This window comes from Ochlerotatus camptorhynchus, unplaced genomic scaffold (assembly GCF_037179485.1).
Source record: "Ochlerotatus camptorhynchus isolate MF236.1 unplaced genomic scaffold, CSIRO-AGI_Acam_v1.1 ptg000008l, whole genome shotgun sequence".
Classification (NCBI taxonomy): domain Eukaryota; kingdom Metazoa; phylum Arthropoda; class Insecta; order Diptera; family Culicidae; genus Ochlerotatus; species Ochlerotatus camptorhynchus.
The window spans coordinates 2183225-2206598 of record NW_027040500.1 but is presented as its reverse complement, the minus strand read 5'-3'; the positions used below and the strand labels follow the sequence as shown (position 1 = coordinate 2206598).

Below are 23374 nucleotides of genomic sequence, written 5' to 3'. Positions count from 1 at the left end.
AAAACATAAACGGACTGCATATAGCAGAGATCACGGGTTGCCAACACGTCTCTGATAGGAACATAGGGTTGTCTTCCTTGGGCCTCGAGGGTATTCAAAAGTCGCTCTCTGGCGGCGTCATTATCCGTACATTGCCAAACTGCGTGTTCGATGTCATCGTAACCGTTTCCACACCGACAGATGTTGCTGTCCACGAGGTTTATTCTATTGAGATGAGCATCTAGCGAGTAGTGGTTGGACATAAGTCTACTCATCACGCGAATAAAGTCACGACTTAAGCCCAAGCCTTTAAACCACGCTCTCGAAGAAACATTAGGAATAATTGAATGTAACCACCGTCCAAGATTTCCAGTGTCCCAATCGGTTTGCCAACTCGAAAAGGTACTCTGACGCACTAAATGGTAAAATTCATCGTGTGAAATTTGCCTGTCATACAATTCGCCTTCCTGCGCGCCCACCTTTGCGAGAGAGTCCGCCTTCTCATTGCCTGGGATTGAGCAATGTGAGGGGACCCATACAAAGGTAATCATATATGATCTTTCGACCAGCACACACATCTGCTCCCTTACCTTTGAAAGGAAATAAGATGAGTGCCTACTTGGTTTCATCGACCGAATAGCCTCAATCGAACTGAGACTATCCGAGAAGATGAAGTAATGGTCTGCGGGCATGTTGGAAATCATCCCCAATGCGAAGTTGATTGCTGCCAGCTCAGCAACAAAAACGGAACAAGGTTCCTGAAGTTTGCGGAAGGCGCTAGAGTTTTCATTGAAGACACCGAAGCCAGTGGATCCATTGAGACGGGACCCGTCTGTAAAATATCTTTTCATGCAATTGACTTGTTGGTACTTTTCAGTAAAAATACGCGGAATAATAATAGGTCGAAGTTGATCGGGAATCCCATGAGTTGCTTGTTTCATGGTCAGATCATATTCAATTGAGGAACTGCGATTGGTGAAGTGAACACGGTCTGGAGTATAACAAGGAAGACACATATCCGACGATATGTAGTGGTGGTAGATTCTCATAAATCGAGATTGTGTGTTCAGCCCAAGAATTTCTTCAAAATTAGCAATTATAAGTGTGTTTGTCACTCCGCATTTGATTAGTATTCTGAGAGAGAGCTCCCAGAAACGGTTCTGGAGGGGTGTTACTCCTGCCAGAACCTCGAGACTCATGTTATGCGTTGAGTGCATACAGCCTAGAGCAATACGCAGACAACGATATTGAATTCGTTCCAATTTTATTAGGTGACTTTTTCTTGCCGAGAGAAAGCAGAAAGAGCCGTACTCTAGAACAGAGAGAATAGTTGTTTTATAAAGCGTTATGAGGTCTCCCGGATGAGCACCCCACCATGTGCCGCAAATTGAACGGAGAAAGTTGATCCTCTGCTGACATTTTTGCTTCAAATACGTAATATGGGCATTCCAAGTGCACTTTGAATCAAACCAGACCCCAAGGTACTTGAAAGACAATGATTGGGTAATGTTTCTGCCCAAAAGATTAAGCTGCATTTGGGCTGGGTACCGCTTTCGAGTAAACACTACCAGTTCAGTTTTCTGCGGCGAGAATTCGATCCCTAGATTCATAGCCCAAGAAGACAAGTTATCTAAGGAATTTTGCAATGGTCCTTGCAAGTCCACGGCATGTGGACCTCTTACGGAAACCACACCGTCATCTGCAAGTTGTCTTAGCGTGCATTGTTCTGCCAAACAGTTGTCGATATCTTTGACATGAAAGTTATAAAGAAGAGGGCTGAGACATGAGCCTTGGGGCAGGCCCATGTAACTAATTCTGGAAGTTGTCAGTTTTCCAAGAGAAAAGTTCATTTGCTTTTCTGACAACAAATTGTACAAGAAATTATTTAAAATTCCAGAAAGTCCACATCTGTGCAGATTGTCTGACAGAATTTCAATGGAAACTGAATCAAAAGCCCCCTTAATGTCCAAGAATACTGAAGCCAATTGCTCCTTGTGCGCAAAGGCCAGTTGAATATCTGTGGAAAGCAGCGCTAGACAATCGTTTGTTCCTTTGCTCTTGCGGAACCCAAACTGTGTATTTGATAGCAAGTTATTTGATTCGACCCAGTGATCGAGTCTCCGAAGGATCATTTTCTCCAACAATTTCCTAATGCACGAAAGCATAGCAATCGGACGGTATGAGTTATGGTCAGACGCTGGTTTGCCAGGTTTTTTAATGGCTATTACTTTGACCTGTCTCCATTCAGGCGGTACAATGTTGTTTTCTAGCAAGGAATTGAATAAATCTAGCAAGCGTCTTTTAGCGATATCTGGGAGATTTTTCAGAAGATTGAATTTAATCATATCGCTTCCCGGTGAGGAGTTGTTCGATGAAAGAAGAGCCATAGAGAAATCCAGCATTGAGAATGGTCTATCCAGAGAGCCGCCGCTAGGAGACGCTTCTCGAAGAATATTTTGTGCTGGAACTGAGTCCGGACAGACCTTTTTAGCGAAATCGAATATCCATCGGTTGGAGTATTCTTCACTCTCATTGAAAGATGAGCGGTTACGCATGTTGCGAGCCACCCTCCACAAGGTGTTCATGGAGGTTTCTCGTGAGAGTCCCTCGACGAAATTGCGCCAATAACCGCGTTTTTTTGCTTTGATTAATTGTTTCAGCTTTGTCTCAAGCTTTGAATATTCCTCGAAGTAAGTGGAGGTTTTGTGTCTACGAAAAGCTTTGAAAGCATCAGATTTTTCTACATACAATTTTGTGCATTCTTCGTCCCAACCAGGTGTGGCTGGTCTCCTTTTAAAGGGTGCACTTGGAACTTTTCTTTTTTGTGCTTCCAGTGAGCTTTTGTAAATCAAATCGGCTAGGAATCGATATTCTTCCAATGGTGGAAGCGCATCTATTGATTCGACACCGATTGTCACCGCCGTTGCATATTTCTGCCAGTCGATGCTCCTTGTAAGATCAAATGGAACCCGAGATGGTTCTGCAGAGTGAGGGCCACACTTTATTGAAATGATGATTGGCAAATGATCGCTACCATGGGGATCATTGATAACCTTCCACTGACAGTCCAATGATAGCGATCTTGAACACAAAGATAGGTCGAGTCGGCTTTCTCGAGCCGGAGGTTTTGCTATACGTGTCGCTTCACCAGTGTTCAAAATAGTCAAATTGAAATCGTCACATAAATCGTAAAAAATAGCCGCTCTATTGTCGTCATATAGATCGCCCCACCCAGTACCATGGGAGTTCATATCACCCAGAATTAATACTGGGGATGGAAGAATCGAAACTAGATTCCAGAGTTGACTACGGCTAATGGAGGTTCTTGGTGGAACGTATACTGAAGCTATGCAAAGATCTTTGTTCTTCACATTTATTTGGCAAGCAACGATTTCGACGCCGGATTGAGCAGGAAGGGAAATTTTGTAGAAAGGGTAGCACTTTTTGATCCCTAAAAGTACTCCTCCATAAGAATCGTCTCTATCCAGGCGTATAATGTTAAAATCGTGGAAGTTGAGTTCTTTATCGGAAGAAAGCCATGTTTCACAGAGAGCAAATATATCACAATCAGAATTGTGAAGTAAAAATTTGAACGAGTCTAGTTTAGGCACTAGACTACGGCAGTTCCACTGTAGCACCGTGATCATATCTTCAACCTCGTTCGACGAATTATCCATCGAAAGATATGATTGATGCAAGGAGGGGCCATGAAACAGTCAATTGCTTAAGATATGATTCTAACGTTGGAAGCAAGGCAGAAACTAAGCTTCTAAGAGGGTCTTGTATGTTGAACATATTTAATATGAATTCCACAATGTCCGAAAAAGCTAGCAAACCTCGTTCGAACTTGGATTTCTTTTGAGAAGTTTGAGGAGCAGCTTTATTATTTTTCTTATCTTTTTTGGGCAATGGTGGAAAATTCCTGCTGCATCCAGGGATTGGTTCAGCAGGAGCCTTCGGTTTTGTTTTTTCATCCCCATTACCCTGGGAATTTGCCAATCTTCTGGAGGTGACTTTTGTTTTCTTACGGCGCACTTTCGGGGAGGGGCATTTTCTTTTTGAGGATCCGTCCATTTTTGAAGGTGCGTGTACCACCGTAGAATCACCTTCATCGGATGAGTCAGAGTCCGATTCTTCAGCGGACAAAATCGAAAATTGGTTTGCATCTTGGACGGCTGATGCAGCCTTCACCATTTGAGCATATGTCTGCTTGGAGCGTCCAGAGATTGAACGCTGCACTTTATCGGAGTGCTGCTTGTACATCGGGCACTCCTGCAAAGGGTGAGGATTCTCGTCACAATAAGCGCATTTTACTGATTCTTTGTGGCAAGAATCCTCTTTGTGGTTTTCACCACATTTGCCACAACGAGTTTTGTTGCCGCAATGGCTGGCCGAGTGTCCCAGCCTTTTGCAGTTGGTACAATTGTATACCCTCTGTACAAACAGCCGCACCGGAAAAAAAGCACCATCAATTTTAACAAAGTTTGGGAGAACCGAACCTGCGAAAGTCACGCGAAACGAGTCTGAATGCCGATAAACTTTTTTACCGTCTAGCAAAGATGCTGAATGCAGTTGCCTTACATCCAGTATCTTCACTAGCGCGGTAGCGAATGTCGAGTTTTTAAAAGTTCCCGAGGCATGTTTCAAGTCCTCGACAGTCAGACTCGCGTCGGAGACCACGCCTTCTATCTCCACATCTCGAGAAGGGATGTAGATGTTATACTCAACACTAAAAAGCTCGTGTTCAGCAATTTTATTTGCCACATCATAAGTCGGTGCTTCTACCCGCAGTTTGTTGAATCTTTCCTTGTGTACCAAGATTCCCGGATACTTCCGCAGCAAATCTCTCGTAATGTCGAGAGTTTTCAAAGGTTTATTTTTGGGCCGAAAAAAGACAACCCATGGTCCTTTCGAAGACGGTTGGTAGTATCTGGTTCGCGCAACGTAGGCATCCGAAGACGCCATAAGTGTTGCGCAAAAGCGGTGCACAACCGCTTAAAAATGAAAAAAAAAAAAAAAAAACTTAAGAATAACTTTCACCAATTAATTTACTTAACTACTAGTTGTTAATATTTCGTTGCCATGCAACCATACAAAAAAAAATATTATCAAAAAAAAAAAAAAAATTATATACAAAAAAAAATAACTTTTTACTAATTGCAAAAATGCCCCACCCTATTAGGGAGAGCACACTGCCACAAGGCAACTTTGCTATACAATAGCAAGGCAATCGAAAAAACTATTCTACTATACTTATGCCGTTTGCTACTGCTTGCTTGCAGCTGCAGGTGGCGATACAATGGAGACGTCGATAACTGCGATACAATGGAGACGTCGTGATGATGGTGATCTTTCACCGGGATGGGTAGAGATGGACACTCGAAATAAACGGGCTCGCCGAATTTCGGTGCTTCCGAGACACGCGCGCTTATCACCTGGACACTGCACTGTGATGCGAAAAAACCACGCGGGTGGAAAAAAATCACAACTAATACTTTATGTCGTGTGAGAGACCGGGACCGTGTTAACCGACTCAGCGCTCGATACGGAATGAGATTGATGTTTGTTTCTTTATTAGTACACAAATACTTTGACATCCTGAATTATGCATCTATCCATAAATCTTTCTGGTTGCACCATAAATCGTTTCATGAATGTTATCCACATTATATTACTTGAATCATAAATCACTCCAGCCAACATATTTTGTGAACAACATTTTACTGTTGAAGTCCAGCCTCCCAATTGGTTGGATTTATATGATATGCCCCCAATCAATAATCACCAAGTACGGACAGTTGAAATCCCTATCGCACCACAATGACATATCAAATTCTCAATATTGATGGTACTGCAGTTGCTGATGTGACATTTGAAATCGCAAATGGCAGTAAATATAATGTTATTGCTTTGCAACATTATCCAATGAAAAATGATCAGATCACTTCGGCAGCCACACGACACAATCAGGGCTGCGCCATCATCAGACGAGAGTGCAGTCACAGTCCAAGTTTTCGCTACTTATCGATACATCCGTTACGAATATTAGATTTCTAGCTGATGGTGGCGCGACAGAGGAGATTTCAAATGCAATTACCGGTGCGAAAACGATGATGATTTGTGTGCCTGTCGGTATCAGATGGTAGGGTTCTGAATCTGAAATATATCAACCCCTCGATTTATCATGGATTAAATTTTCTGATGAAATATGTGTTTCTTATTAAATCATTGAATTAATGTTATTGTATGCATCAATTTCTTACCTTTAAATGCACTATCCAAGACATAAGGATCAACAGTTCTCAAAAATTGGTACAAGCATTCCTCCACTTTTGAAACATTCCACAACGTTTACGCTTTCAATATTACACTTGAAGTTCAACTCTTCGCTCCTCGATCCAATTTTCCAAATGCATACAAAATTCAATTTCATGCAATCAAACATTTACTTTCGCTCGAATGGCCCGTAATCGCTAGACCAGAACCGAATTTCACCCGCACTGGATTGCTATCCTGAATCTAGGACACGAGGAAATGCATTTTCCCGTTTCAATAATTCACATTCAGTTACTGTTGGCTGATCAGCCCCGCATCAGAGCAGCAGTAAAAGCTGAAGCATTATCCGTTCAAGTGATGACGGTTGAATTTCAACAGAGAATTAGCTATTTCGTCCCGTAGGTGCATTACAAATTCATTATTTAATCAGAAGTAAATAATCATACTCCGTGTATCTGCCTTTCTTAAGGTTTCCTGTACGATCGAATCTATTTTGCACTCCTTTGGCAAATTATCATGAGCATGGACATGATTGACCACCCGCGGATGCTACTCTGTTATTGCCAGATCAGCTGTAATTACACAGTAAACCAATAGACGATGCTTGGGACTAGCATTCATTCTCAATGTGCAAAAACTGATGATATCAAACTAGGCAATACCAGCGCCGGCCGCGCCCAAACGTACACACTTAGAAATACCTAATCTTACACGTGACGGAATCCATCTTTGACATAAAGGATGAGACGTAAATAAACAAGTCATGTAAAATTAAGTGCTCCGAGACTGAAATGTTCGAAAGTACGTTTGATTGAGCTGAACTTCACGTCTATTATGATTAAATTTTATGTCAAAATTGACGCTCGTATATGTCAGTCTGAGAGCACCTAAATTTACATTAATTTTTCTAAGTGTGTAGGTCAAGAAAGGAATTGGTAGGAATGTGTTGACGTGATACCCGCTATGTTGGAAGCCGAGAAATCATCTGCACTTCCACGAGAAATCAGTGGGATTTTAGATAAAAAGGTTAGGCTTGTAGCAGCATTCGTTTTAGTAAACGATAAGCTGACTTGATATCCTAACGATTCTATAACGCGAAGGAGTTTAAGATTGAAACCACGGTCCTCTACTCAGTAAGCAAAAACGTCTGTCACTAGGCAAACAAGCTCCTCTGTCTGTCCAAGCAACAGCGATTAACGAGTCTTGAATGTGGATGGACCTGAGACTAAAGTCATGACGTTCTACTCAGTAATCAAAGTGGTCGCTCTAAAGGATTTTTCAGTAATCAAAGGAACACATCTTATAACGAATTCGTTTATTATTCAGTTTCAACCTGGATCGGGTATCAAGATTGGGTCTGCTTGTTTTCTGACAAACGTCAGTTTGATCGTTTGTTTTTAAAACCCAGTTCAGGTTGAGGTTCGCACTGACAAAAAGTTCGGTTTCACACTGGGTTGGAACTGGTGCCAACCCCGAGAATAAACGAATTCGCTATTAGCTTTGTTACTTTTTATGCCTTGTTAATAGTGATAAGACTCAGCTTTGTCAGGATGATCTTGAAACAAGGAACAATGAGTTATTTAGTCTTCATCTATGTGATTTTTAATCTTTTATTCGTTGTTCCCTAGTTTGAATTGGTGATTGGCACCACTCTGCTTCCCAGGCTTCCCACATTTTACTGACTATCCATCGCTTTATGTCCTGTACTGGCACTTCGTCGGTGTAACGGAGGCCAGCTGGTCCAGACCCTGCCAGGCTGTTGGCTTCGCTGTGTTCTGGGATGCCGCAGTGCCCAGGGATCCAGGAAAACACCGTGTTCAGCCTGTGGTGTGGCCTCCACAATACCCTGTATCCAGGGTGTAAGGGCTTGTATCACGCTGTACGAATCGGATAGCACCAGTATGGGCCGGTCCTAGGGTGTTGTAACGGCAACAAAGATGGCCGAAGCTTCGGCGGAGAAAACCGAGCATTGTGGCGGTAGGCTGCTACTCATCGATTCTGAAATTCCGGCTACTCCAATTCCGACCCCGGCTCGGGAAAGCGATCCGTCCGTGCATATGTCAGCATGGGTTGGGTAGTCCGCGCCTAGCAGTTTGGCTACTGTTCTCCTCAGCGCTGCAGAGTTATCTCCAGCCTTGAACCTGCTCTTTATCCGACTCTCGATTTTTGGTGGAGGTATGCGCCAACTTTTGTCTCCGTACCAGTGGACCTTGGCCACTGGGGGAGCTTCGGATTGGCAGTCATGCGGAGGAGTTTAGTCCCCTCATCGAGGAGAAAGATCCTCTCATTTCCGGAGGTCATTGCGGTAATGTCAGCGGCTTTCGTTGTAATTGCTGCGGATATACGATGGTGGAAGGGCAGAATACCCGCTTCGATGCATGCGGCATCGGCGGGTGTTGACGGAACAAGACCGGAGGCAATCCGAACGTAGGTGTTGAAAGTTGGTGCTAGTATCTGCACGAGCTTTTTGGTGACGATGTACGTCATCTCAAGACCGTACAGTACACGGATAGAAATCTCCTTATACCTTTTGGCAAATTTCTATTGCTGATTATTCATAAAATGTTTAAGTTAACTAATAAACAGACGCCTTGCAAAAAGTTAATGAAGATCATGTGTCAAATGAAATGTATAAGCGGTTACACATACCTTCTATGCATTATTATAGGACCTATGTGGTTTGTCTTATGGAATGTATAAGGCTGATGTTGTGGCAAAAATGTATAAGTGAAACGCATGAATAAAATAATTGATTTTCGTTTCGTGTAGGCGACTATCGATGACGGCTCTTGCAACCCGGAAACGAGTGTCACGATTATTATTTATTTATTTATTTATTTCGTCAACCAACGTAGACTAGTACAACTAATACAGTTTTGTTTTCTTAAATATATATTTATATAAAAAAAGTAGTGTCAGCTTTCTTGTCTTTTCTTTTATGAGTTGTTATTTCTTATGCAATAAAAATATTGCTTTAGTTTATGCATTGTAAAGTCAATGGTTTCGCAGTATTGATTGTAAGAGGCCATCATGCGGTTTAATGGCCCATATTTTGCATAATTTGTGCGATGATGTTTTATGGCAAATAAATTTCGATTTCGGAGTTGCCGAGTGGGTGCATGGAAATTTAATTTTGATAAAAGTTCTGTTGAGTCAATTCGCTGCGAAACGATATCATTTACAAATGAAACCATTGCATATTCACGACGCTCTTTTAATGTTTGTATGTTTATAAGCATGCAGCGTGCTTCATATGATGGAAGAGGAAATGAAGTCCAACCTAATTTACGAAGATAATAAAAATTGTTATATAGAAATTGTTTTTGTACTGATTCTAATCTTTCTTCGTGCGTGATTGAAAATGGAGACCATACAATGTTGCAATATTCCAGTATTGACCTCACATAGGCAATATATAGTGTTTTAATTGTGTAAGGGTCCTGAAAGTTATAGCAAAAGCGCTTGATAAAGCCTAGCATGTTATTTGCCCTGTGAATAATTGTATTGTAATGGTCTATGAAAGTTAGCTTAGAGTCTAAGATAATTCCTAAATCCCTAACTCTAAGACCGCTGAGGACGAGAGATGGTGCGGATCAAGTTGATCCTACTGGGGCAGTCGTTCTTGATCGCCTTAAAGTGCTGCTCGAAGTTGAGGGACCGGTCAACAAGTACCCCCAGAATACGGACCGTCTTCTTTAGTGGTATGGGCTGGCTTTGAACGTTGATAGGTGGTCCGCTGACACGGTGCCAAGATGGACACACGTGGCACCTGACGATTTTGGTGGCCGAAAGCTGGAAACCTACCGTGCTGGCTCATCTGGCTACAGCGGCGACTACTGCCTGGGTCTTGATAATGTTACGTGCTGCTGTTGGGCCGATTGTTACGATAAGTAAATCGTCAGCATACATGAAAATGTAAACATTTTTCGGCAGTCCTCCGAGAACTCCGTTCATGGCCATAAGAAAGAGGGTAACGGCGATAACTGAACCTTGTGGGACGCCCGTCTCTTCTTTGAAAAGCTGGGACCTCGTGTTGCCAACTGCGACTCTGAAAGAACGATCGGTCAGGAAATTTTTGATAAAGTGGACCATGGGTCCACACAGCCCCCAGTTGACAAGCTGCTCTAAGACGAGGGGCGTCCATGTCCTGTTGAAGGCCTTCGATATATCCAGCGAGACGTTCTCGGTGTGGAGATCGCTATCGTTGGCACTCTTGAGGACCTCCCCTAATGTTGCGAAATAAGTTGACGTTCCGTACCCTTGACGGAAGGCGTGCTGTCGATGGTCTAACAGGTTTTCGGCTTCAAGGAAACGCTTTAGCCTCCTGTTGACCATTCGTTTCAGGACCTTGGCCATACAGCATGTCAAGGCTATTGGCCAGAACTTGCTAACTTCACGGGTTGTTTCATTGGCTTTTGGGATGGGAATGACTAAGCTTTCCTTCTACGACGCTGGATACGAGTTGGTGAGCCAGAGCTTGTTGAAAAGCTCCAGCATCCGTAGCTGGCCTGGCGTTGGTAACCCTTTTGAGTAGAGGGTACCAGATTTCATCGGAATCCGCCGACTTTCCGTTGCTGCAGCGGATGACATGGTGCAATTCCTGCCAGGAGAATGCCTGGTTGATGTCCGAGTTCCCAGCGTCAGAAGAAACTTGCAATGGATGACGTCGAAGGCTTAGCTTTCCGCTTGAATTCGTCTTCGTACTTCTCGATGGCTGCGAGATCGGCAAAGTACGATTAAGTTTTAATCATGAAATACTACGTAGCCGTTTCAATACAATTTGAATTAATATTCAACGTTTTATTATGCTTCACCACTTTAGGTAATACCGATTAAATCCCATATTTCGATATGTGGCCACTATTTGCCCTATTTGCCCAATAGGTTAGTCGGTCCTTACAATCCTTCAAGAAGGGTAAACCAATTTTATTCCTCGATATCTTTTTATAGTGATAGTCCTTCGAATGTTGAGATAAGGGACTAACATACTTAGTCTATATACCAATAAAGGTACCGATGGTAGGAGTTAAATTGTTTAAACGGTTTAAATTACCTCAATAAAATGTTCAAGAATAGCTGACATGTAAAATAGAAAATTAAGTATAATAAATCAAAATAGCATAGTAAATTAATTTAACACGTGAGCAACGACTTTTGTGCATAAATGCTGGATGTAACTTCTTTGTTTTGAGGTACATGACGTAAATAGGGGCCCGTGTGACGAAGTAGTGCTGCACTTTATAACAGAATTTCACAAACAAAAAAACGGTGAAAATCATTCGAATATCTATTTCCAATTCAAAGAATTGATTATCCCTTCATAACTTCAACAGTACTCATACTTTATAAACACAAACAAAAGGTACAGCAAAAGTTTGTTACAGCGCACAGTGCATTGAATGTTTGGGGATGCCAGACAAAAATCAAATCTGGAGAATACTAGTCATTTTTACTCATAGATGTAATTGGGAAAGTTGGAAGTGATGATAGGATTTTGCTATTTGCTATTTCACTATTTGCAATTCCACGCCTCGCACAAGTACTGGGCCTCTCGCAGGCTTCAACTTGGTGAATTTTGCGTCAAGACTTGGCTCAAGCTTAACGATCATAGACAGTACCGTATGTTTGCTGATTGTGTTGTGGAGCAGTTGGAAACAGACCCCGATTTTACCCGAAAAATCTTCTTCAGCGATGAGGCCCATTTCTGGACGAACGGGTATGTGAACAAGCAGAATTTCGAATTTGGGACAAGGCCAATCCACACGAGGTCCACCAAGTGACAATGCATCCCCAGAAAGTCACTGTTTTTTGTGCATTTTGGGCTGGAGGTGTCATCGATCCATACTTCTTCGAAAACGAAGCTGGCGAGGCCATCACCGTCAACGGAAAGCTCTACAGGCCGATGATGCCGAGTTTTTCTGGCTTAAAGTGGACGATATGGATGTTTATGATATGTGGTTCCAACAGGACGGTGCAACGTGCCACACAGCGCACAAAACAATCGATATTCTGCATGAGCGATTTCCAGGCCTGGCTATTTCGCGCGGAGGCGATGTCAACTGGCAACCAAGATCGTGTGATTTAACCCCGTTATACTTTTTCTTGCGGTCTATGCCAATAAGCCACAAACCACCGATTTCCTCAAAGCCAACATTACTCAAGCCATCAACGAGATTCAGCCCGATTCGTGCGCCAGAGTCATGGAAAATTGGACCTCTCAAATGCACGCCACAAGGCGGCCATTTGAACGATGTCATATTCCATACATAATGGTATTGATAGGCCTTTCAATCGAAAAATAAATCTCGTCAATATCTCACACACAGTTTGTTTTATTCAACTTTAAAGATAAGCACTTAAACGCTTAAAGGAAAACCTTTTATATATATATATCGATGTATTTTGATAAAAATTGTTTAACTTGCCCTTGATAGCTTAACTATCAAACCCCTATCGTCAAAAAACTACCCAATTTTAATTATCAATGTTTTCAAAATTAAAATATTGGTCTCAATATCCTGTAAAGCTCATCAAAACTTGAAGGGTATGCAGTTTTTTAATTGACCAAAAATTATGGAGATATCATAGTCTTAGCATTTTTCAGAATCAGACGTTGGGGATTTAAGATTTAATCAAAGAAAAAGGCATACAAGAAAAGCAGTCCACCCACCACGATTTCTCAGCAGTCCTCCAACTAATTTAACTGATTTTTTTATGTGATGGATGCCAACCATATAATAGTCAACTACAGAAAATCACCACAATTGGTTGAAGGACAGCCGAGAAACAGCACCACCATTCCTGTATATTGAAAAACTATTACTACAGCATAAACCATACCTATACATCAATGCTGCCATCGCTTTCCAACCTAATTGGTAGCTCCGTAAAATGCACCACTTCATCGGATCCACAACCACTGTTTACATCGATTAGTTGCATTTAGCAAACTCATGAGTCATGAGCTACAAGTTCTACAACAAATGTGTGAGAACACTCACCGATGGGTCAGTCGTGCCATCATGCCATTCTATCCATATAATGTAGTAAAAGCAGCCGGGTAATTTCAGTGGCTCCATAAAGACCTGCCTCTCCGACATTGGCACTGACGCTAGGGTATAGTTAGTGCTAGTGGTTGTGTAGTAGCAAGCACACGACAGCCACATTGAATGAGACCCGAGAAATCGATACCGAACAACATTCGATGGGAAGGAAAAAATGGAAAGATTACATAACTCTGCTGTCAACTTTAGGAGCTATGCTAAAAAAGTTTTCGACCGAATTTTTTTCATTTCTAAATCCCATCAAACAACAATGCGAATCCATCCAGGAACAAAGAGCTATAAAATGCTTCCTTTATGTTATAGTTGCTGGAAGTGATTTTGTGTGAGATTTTAACAGTCATGATACGTAATTCCCACATTTGAACGGTTGGAAATGTTGCGTAATCTTGATCGGGTTCTGGAGGAGTGAGGGTATTTTGTTTTCCTTTAATGGTCACATAAATTGGCTAGATTGGTCCAATTGTTGTTTCCCTTCGTCATATGTACAATCCGAATGATTTGTTCTTTCATTGGCTCCAATAACAAGTGCTTTCGGTCAATTGTGCAGAGAAAACATTGAACGCACGCCATCTGTTCGAACGGGATGATCTACAGCCGACCGTTGCAAAATAATAAATAATATATCCAAACCATTATGTACCCCTTGTTCACAAAACTCCATCACATTCAAATTCACGATTATCGTATGACACGCCGTGTTTGCCTACTGACTTCATGGTTTGATGCACAATCCAGGTTTGCGCTGCATCGATCGCTTCCAGCATTATAAGCGACGATGCACTTTCCAAAAGCTCTTCTCCTCATATCCATAGCCTATAGAATACTTACATAGTACTATGCGAATAGCGGAAGCTCCAGTGCTAGCACTCGGAAAACCGATGCCAAGTGGAGTCGAGTTGAGTATCTATCAGCACATGCGATAAGATGCCATAATGCATGGTTATTTCCCATGTGCATGAATAACATAAATTTTGAAATTTAATCCGTTCCTACAACAAAACAGAGTGCGCTAGAGTCTTCAACGTAATGGCACTGTTTGCATTGGCAGGGCTAAGCGGAACTAGAATGCGAAAACCGGAGATGCAGAAGGTATGTTTACGAAAATTACACACATACACACAGAAGGACAGAAACGGAGGGACTAGAAGGCTCTGAGAAGCTTGAGTGATTTTGGGTATCGTTTATTATTCAGGCTCGAATGTATGGAGCCATCATCAAATAGCCACAGTAACAAATAGCAAATGAAGCATAGAATAAGGTCACAAGATTTATTGAAAGGTATGCTTAATAAAATAGCTCTTGTGAGCAGTGTTTTGAAATGTCACAGTAATCGTCACATTTCCTGTGACAAATGAGTGCCTTTGTTCCAAATACAGGGAGCCAGAATATTCTTTTGACATAGGAATCAGTTGCAAGAAACGAGAAAACTAATTCACTCGAACATTCTCTTCGTCGACTTGCTTATATTTCGGGTTGAAGACACTTAATGTTACAGGAAATATTTGTTTACTTACGTTCCATGATTTAAGTCCAATATGGATAACGTCTCGTATCAAATCAGTTATTTCTAAGTGTGTGGGTAAGCTTGGCACTCCATCACTTTAACTAAAAAATCAGTTTTAGTGCAATAAAATGAACACAGGTCCATTTTCTTTTACCTATTTTGAACATTTAGAGACGCTGTCAATGCTAATAAAATAAATAAAACATACCCAATAGACTGATGCTAAATTTGAAATTTTTGCTCCACAGTGCTCAAATGGTTCCAAATTGGACCCTGATTAGCCTCCCAAAATTTGAACTCATTTAGTGAGAAACTGACTTGGCACAAACCATTTGAAGTTTATATGGGAATTACTATGAAGAAATCATAATTTCGGTTCATATCTATCTTAAAAACTCACCAGTTCACTCTCAGCTACAAGTTTGTTGAAAACCAGTTCACTCTCAGCTACAAGTTTGTTTGTAAGGAACAAAAGTTATTAATGATTCAAGTCACTGATGTCTTATGATTATGCTCATTCAACTGTTCAGCAGGCAACATTGGTGTTTATGGCGCGTCAGTCTAATACCCAACCATCTACCGTGTGTTTCTGGATGTTATTTTTTGCCAGCCGGATTTAAGGTTTTGACAGCACTAAAATATTGGAATCCTGTTGTTTTGTACACATATTGTCATTAATATGTGTGTTGGGGGAAGACCATCACTCGTTAAGTGGGGTAAGACCGATACCCTATTTGGAGTGCTAAGTATAAGGGTGGCTCACAGATATTTACTCTTTATGGGTCTTCAATTTGTATTGAGGCCCCTAAAAGCTGTGCAAAATTTGAAGGAAAGGGAAACGGAATGAAAATATTAATTTGCTTGTCACGAATTCACACTTTTCTCAACATCAGAATACCATTTTCAAGCACTGAAAATCAATTCGATAACAGTGCAAAAAAAATAACGGTGCCGGTGGTGTAGTGGTAAGCGTGATTACCTCTCACTCCAGCAGGCCTGGGTTCAATCCCAGTCGGCGCCGCCGGGATATTCTGAGGCATAACATCTCTGATCACGCCTTCTTTCGGAAGGGAAGTAAAGCCGTTGGTCCCCGGTTCATGAGTTAATGGGTCGATAGGTAGGTTCCAGGTGTCGGAACTGCCTCCTTGGCGTCGGTAGCACGGAAAACAAGATCGACAAAAAACAAAACAAGAAAAAAAAAGTGCAAAGATTCAATTGGATAGAAGTTTAATAACTATGAATCAAGTTCTATGCACATATGTAAGCGTATATAAGATAAGCAAGCCAGCAACGGAGGAGCACTGATGAATTATGATTTCTAAATTGTTATCAGTTTAAAGTGTAATGTTTCAATGAATCCATTCTTAATCATCATTCACCAAGCCTTGCATGCAATCAAATATATCATATTAACAATATGAACCATTCATGCCTTTTCCAAATATTGCAATGGCGACCCGCAAAATATTGCTTCACGCACCAAAAAATGGAAAAAGGTCAGCAACAAACATTCAATTACAATCGAGGGGTGCGAATATAGCACTTATTACAAAAGTAAGAGTCACATTATTTTCATTAATTACATTGTGTATATTACTTTAAAATTTGTCACTGTTGTCATCAAATAAAATAAAATGCTGAAATACATTTATTTGAAATATTAAACAAATTTTCATTTGGTTTACCCCTCGTGACGATAAACAAATACATTGGTAGCCTTTTTGGCCACAGAGGTGCTTTCATCGCTAAAAATTTGGTTCGCCAGCTAAGCGAAAGAGTGGATCATATTGTTAATAAAATATATCTGATAAAATTTAATGAAATTTAAGAATGCAAAACGTTTGTTTGGTAAAGAGTTCTGGCCTTACCTGCTATAAGAGTGTCAATTTTTATCCCTTTTTTTGCAATAAATATTAATTAACAACATAACCTATTCAAACGTTGCTACCAAACAATTCCTATTCAAAACTGTCTAGATTAGCGACACCGGTGGTGTAGTGCTAAGCGTGATTGCCTCTCACCTCAACAGTCAGCGCCGCCGGAATGTTCTGAGGCATAACATCCTTGATCACGCCTTCCTTTGGAAGGGAAGTAAAACCGTTGGTGCCCGGTTTATGAGCTGATGGGTCGATAGGTAGGGTCCAGGTGTGGGAGCTTCCTCCCTTGCGTCGGTAGAATTGGTGCTAAGCACGGATAACAAAATCGACGGAAAACAAATCAAGGAAAAAAACTGTCTAGACATCTGCATTGGAAAGATAATCAAATTAGCTCTTTATTATTTTAATAAGAGAGACATAAGAGGTAAAATACCAAAAAATAATATCAAAAAAATGTTCCCACAATACCATTCTAATACCAAATTATGATAATGCAATACCAAAACAATACCACCCAGGTATTCTTTTGGTATCCTAATATCAATTTTTGGTATTCACAAAGTATTTTGCATGTAATTTTTTGGTATTATTCTTTGGTATTTTACCTCTTATGTCAATTGACCAGTAACAAATTTTGGTATCAGATAAGAATGAGGTATTCATTAGTTATTTTCTCCTGCTCGGGTTACCCCAGTTCCCCTATTTTGTCCATTGCAAGGACAATTTCAATCCGCTTTGAGAAATTCCTCTAGTTTAAAAAAACGTTTAGTATTGTTGAAAATATGTAGTCTAAGGGCAGATATTAAGGGGAAGTTCACCGCTCCGAAAAAAAAACTTATAATGTTTTGATGTATCTAAAAAATTTGGAAAAAGATATCAAAAATCTAAAAAAACATTTTTTTCTAATTTTTAAAGAAAATTCTTGCGCAAAAAATATGTTGTATTAGTCATCACAGCATAAAATTGAACTAAAAATACCACAAAACATCGACTTTCCGGTTTTGTGGAGGGTCAAAATTGTGTTCAACATGGTAAAAAATGAACATGTTAACTGAATTTCTTGGATTTTTGATAATTTTCCCCAATATTTTTATGAAAATAAAAACGTGCCGGATTGTTTTTTATTTTCGGGGTTGCTAAAATAATCGATTTTCATCCACTGTGAATATTTAACATCAGCTCCTAGACCGTCCTCCAAAAATGTGAGTTCATAATACGCTTATGGACTGGCCATTACATGTGATCTACACGGTACAGGAATCCCCTAAATAGCACTCGAATATTCCTTGACCGTCCCACCAATTGAACTGTTTTTCTGTTTGTGATTAGTATTACGTATTTTGCACCAAAGTAGACTCCAGCGCTAAAATTAATCACTCCGATTTGTTTTCGCTCATACCAAAAATGGATTAAAATAATGAATATTCATAGATCTTTTACCTCTAACACCGATATTATTCTCTATTGTAAAATGTAGTACCGTAAAACAGGTTAACATTAATAGTTTTTTAAAGTATATTCTAAATATTTTTTACAGCAATGAATATTTTTCAAAATTTATATATTAAAAACAAGTACTGAGGATCCAAGAGATAATTCGTTAGTAATATGTTGAACGAAAATTAAAGAATTTGCACTAATTTTTAAGTTTTGTGATCCAACTTCAGTATTTTGATTTGGGGTACCTTTGATAATGCTCAATGAATATAGAAATCAGTGAAACTGAAACAATTAAGTTCTTTAAATATAAAACTTTGAATGAGTATATAATCCGAAACCTTCATAAGCAATAAGAATACAACACTGAATTCGTGACCCTGCTAATGTAAGTAATACTGACCCTCCAAAACTCTCTTCGCTTCCTCAACAGAATGCGACTGAAATTTTTGTGTATTGCCAAAATTTCAATCGCATGAAAAGCCCAGCTAAAATGAAAGAAATCCACCAGAACCTTCTTCTTTTCAAATAATTCTTGGAACTGAAACAAGCTGGGACGAAAGTATCAGAAGCGAAGAAATTTTTGGAAACAATTTAAATGTTTTCCGGCACGACAGGAATTATCAACTCTGTAAGAAAAAGTTGGGCGGTGGAGTGCTCATTGCCATCAATGCTGACTTTACTTCTGAAGAAATCATAACAAATAAGCACAAGGAACTCGAAAATGTCTGGGTCAAAGCACTTATTGTCGGTGAAATACACATTTTTTCTTCGGTGTATTTTCCATCTAAACATGCCCACAAGCAGGCTTTTGAACTATTTTTTTTTTTTATTATTTTTTATGTCAAATATGGAACCAATCATTTTTACTCCCAGTCGTAGGTGAAGACGAAACATTACAATTATTATTCGACAAAATATCTTATTTTGGTCTTAATCAAATTAACCATGTAAAAAATCAACAAAACTAATATTTAGACCTTTTATTTACAAATTGTACTGAAGGCTGCTGTGTATATACATCATTAGCACCTTTATGGAAAAATGAAGTGTTTCACACAGCAATTGAATTCTCAATCTTCGTACAACATTCTTCTTCCTCCAGCGACTGGGAATCCGAGGAAGTGCCGGAATACCATAAAGCAAATTACGAAGAAGCCAAACATAGACTATGTACAATAAATTGGCAAAATTTAATAAGTATTGAAGGAAATGTCGATACTGAAGTAGAAATATTTCAGTCAATTCTTCAAAGCCTAATTTAAGAAACTGTACCATCAAAAAAAGAAGACGAACACAAAACAATAAACTACCCGCATGGTTCAATACACAACTGAAAAATTTAAAGAATAAAAAACATTAAAACCAATTTGCGAAACTATCACAACTTATGCAACCAGTTAAATACAGCCATCAACTCTGCAAATGAGGACTAAAACCGCAAAGTCGAAAATGAAGTCAAGTCATGTCCTAAGAACTTTTTTAATTATGTAAACACGAAATTAAAAAGTAGCAATTTTTGTTCGCGAATGAATTTGGATGCAAATGTAGGTGAGAATTCTTCTGAAATTCGCAATCTCCTTGCAAATTTCTTCCAAGAAGTATACACCACATTTTCCGAAGAAGATCGTGACCGCGATTTCTTTACATTCATTCCTGAAATTTCTAAAAACATCTCTATCAACCAACTTTCTCAACATAAAGTCCTCAATGCACTAAAAAACTTAAACGCGTCGAAAGGGTCTGGACCTGACGGCATCGTACCCATATTTTTGAAAAAAACTTTGTTAAGAACTCGCATTTCCTCTAGAGTGTCTTTTCAACATGTCTCTGAAAAATGCAAAATTCCCTGAAATTTGGAAATCATCTTATTTGGTATCTATTTTCAAATCCGGTGCAAAATCAGACATTCGAAATTATCGTGGGATTGCTATTGTTTCTTGCATTCCAAAACTTTTTGAATCAATCGCAAACGGCAATATTTTCAGCAGGTGAAAAATCTAGTTACAAGTAAACAGCACGGCTTTTTCAAAGGTCGCTCAACTACCTCTAATCTTCTAGAATATGTATCTTTCATCCTTAAATCGTTGGACAGTGGCAAGCACGTTAAAGCGCAATACACCGACTTCAGTAAAGCATTTGACCGCATCGACATACCATTATTAATCCTCAAATTGAAGAAAATAGGAATGGAGCCTAGACTTTTGAATTGGCTTCAATCATACCTAACATTTCGTAAACAAATAGCCCGCTTTCAAAATAAACTTTCAGAACCAATTTCAGTCACCTCTGGGGTACTCCAGGGTTCTCATTTAGGTCATCTTCTTTTTATTTTGTACATAAACGACATTTCCTACATACTTAAACAAAAATAAAACTGCTTGTATATGCAGACGACATGAAGCTCTTGATGGAAATAAGTAATTCTAGCGATGCAGAAGGATTCCAGAATGAAATCAATATATTCCACACCTGGTGTGGTAAAGGTCTACTTCAACTGAACGTAAAAAAAATGTACCGCAATAGCATTTAGCATATTGAAATATCATTAGGCAACCAAATAGTTTTTTTTTTTTTTCCTTCGGTTTGTTTTTTCCGTCGATCTTGTTTTCCGTGCTGAGCACCAATGCTACCGACGTGCCAGGAAGGCAGCTCCCACACCCTACCCTACCAGACCCTACCTATCGACCCATCAACTCATGAACCGGGGACCAACGGCTTTACTTCCCATCCGAAGGAAGGCGTGATCAGAGATGTTATGCCTCAGAACATCCCGGCGGCGGCGACTGGGATTGAACCCAGGCCTGCTGGGGTGAGAGGTAATCACGCTTACCACTACACCACCGGCACCGTTATAACCAAATAGTTGAAATATGCAAAATTTTAAGAGATCTAAGTGTAATCCTAGATTCCAAACTAACTTTTATAGAACACTAGCTGAGTGTGCCCGGTCTTGCTCGGGATTCAATATTAGCTTGAGTTTATGCGCCAATTTAAAAAAAGCATGCTATATTGTACGTAGCCCCCCCCCCCTATTATCTAAGGGGCTACCCCCTATGATTATCTCCTTATACCTCCACACTCGCCCCCACATGCCTAATTTGGTTCCATTTGTTTGATTAGTTCTCGAGTTATGCAGAAATTTCTGTTTCATTTGTATGGGAGCCCCCTCTTACAGAAGGGGGAGGGGTCTCGAACCATCATAAGAACCATCCACGGCCCCAAGAACCCCTGTATACAATTTTTCACGCCAATCGGTTCAGTAGTTTCCGAGTCTATAAGGGTCAGACAGACAGACATACAGACAGAAATTCATTTTTATATATATAGATTATAATACTATCATTAGTAAAGCAAATAGAATCCTAGGCTTCATTAAAAGGTTCAGTCATAATTTCGAAGATCCATGCACTATTAAGCTATTATATACCACATATGTAAGGCCAATTCTGGAATACTGCAACCTAGTATGGACTCCATACATTTCCATACACGAAGAACGCATAAAATCTGTCCAAAAACAATTCCTTTTATATGCTTTACGTGTAACCTTTTTTTTATTAATTCTTATACCCCCACCATCTGATTCAGTACTTCAAACAAATGGCAATGAAGCAAGAGCATTTCCGCGTAAAAAAGCAATTTACATTTTTATTTTTTTTTTTTTTAAATCATAGGGGAAACGCTCCTATAGTTGCGGTACGTTAGAAGCGTTAGGTTCCTATAGTTGTGCATGAAGACTCAATACACAACTATAGGAACCTAACGCTTCTAACGTACCGCAACTATAGGACCGTTTCCCCTACCTTGATCACAGTTCATTGGATTAAAATGACGTTTGTGATGAACTTGTAGTCGATCAGAAAAAATATTTTAATATAATTTCAGATACTCACCAAATCTCACACTAGCGAATCAATCTTCGAAAAATCTTCAGAATCGTCATCAATCTTCTCAATGTGCGCGCAGCTAACCACAGCAAAACACAATTTTTCCTGCATCGTAGATAGAACCGCCCCCCTCGGTAATTCCTATACTTCCGCCATGTCACACCGTACAAATCGGGTCCTATCCATGTGATCGCGCATAAATATTTGTGTTATATTTATAAAACATATTCAATCTTTTAATTTTGTAGATCCTCTTAACGGAATCCTTTTATGAAAAGCTTGTTGAGTGTATTGATTTTTTTAGTAGACGAAATACGCGTGTCTGTCAAAAGATAAGCAATTATAACAGAATTAAAAGGAAAGAATCAACACACTCAAAATAGCGGTGCCGGTGGTGTAGTGGTAAGCGTAGTTACCTCTCACCCCAGCAGGCCTGGGTTCAATCCCAGTCAACGCCACCGGGATGTTCTGAGGCATAACATCTCTGATCACACCTTCGTTCGGAAGGAAAGTAAAGCCGTTGGTCCCCGGTTCATGAGTTGATGGATCGACAGGTAGGGTCCAGGTGTGGGAGCTGCCTTCCTGGCGTCGGTAGCATTGGTGCTCAGCACGGAAAACAAGATCCGCGGAAAACAAATCAAAGGCAAAAAAAAACACTCTCAAAAAACTTTTCAACATATTCAAATTTCATATTTTCAAGAAAAACAATACCATACATTGATTTAATACATAATTTTTAATGAAACAATTCATATGTCATTTTCCCTAAGCTTAGTCGTTCTCAAGTTATTATATTTTTTAAAAAATAGGGAATGATAGATTACCATTATTTTAGACCTTTTTTGAATGTTAGTCACGGTGTCCAGCTACAAAATGTCTTTATCATGATTGCATATTATTTAAAAATATAATCATCCTTAGACACTGAAACTGTCAAAATCACCCGTTTCAGGCTCAGTCGAGGAACTCCACAACAGAGGAGTTTGGTAGAAACAAAAGGTAATGATGTCCAGTATACCCTTAACCCTCCGTTACTCGCGCCAACTTTTGCAACACGAGTACTCTCGCGTTGTACTTTGTACAACAGTGTGAGTTTTCCATAGGCATTTTGCAGCCGACCTACCAATCGATATAAAATCAACGAGTATTCCTTAAAAACTTGTTTTTAACTTAACAAGTTAAACTTTTATCACCGTTAACCCCCAAAAAATGCGGATAATAGGCAAAATGTAAATAGAAACCGCGTAAACGGTATCCGTACTACGTGGGATTTGACTTAGTTGGTTACAACATGGAAAATTTCGAGATCCTGACCAGCTAGAATGTAACTGTCTTGGGCAAAGTTGT

The 23374-nt window shown here is 39.9% G+C and overlaps 1 protein-coding gene across 24 annotated transcripts in view; it reads right to left on the bottom strand.

The window, feature by feature from the left end:
* The window catches only part of pHCl-1 (pH-sensitive chloride channel 1), a 442438-nt gene that overhangs the window by 387343 nt on the left and 31721 nt on the right, over positions 1-23374 (bottom strand). The gene's annotated exons all lie outside the window — the stretch shown is intronic.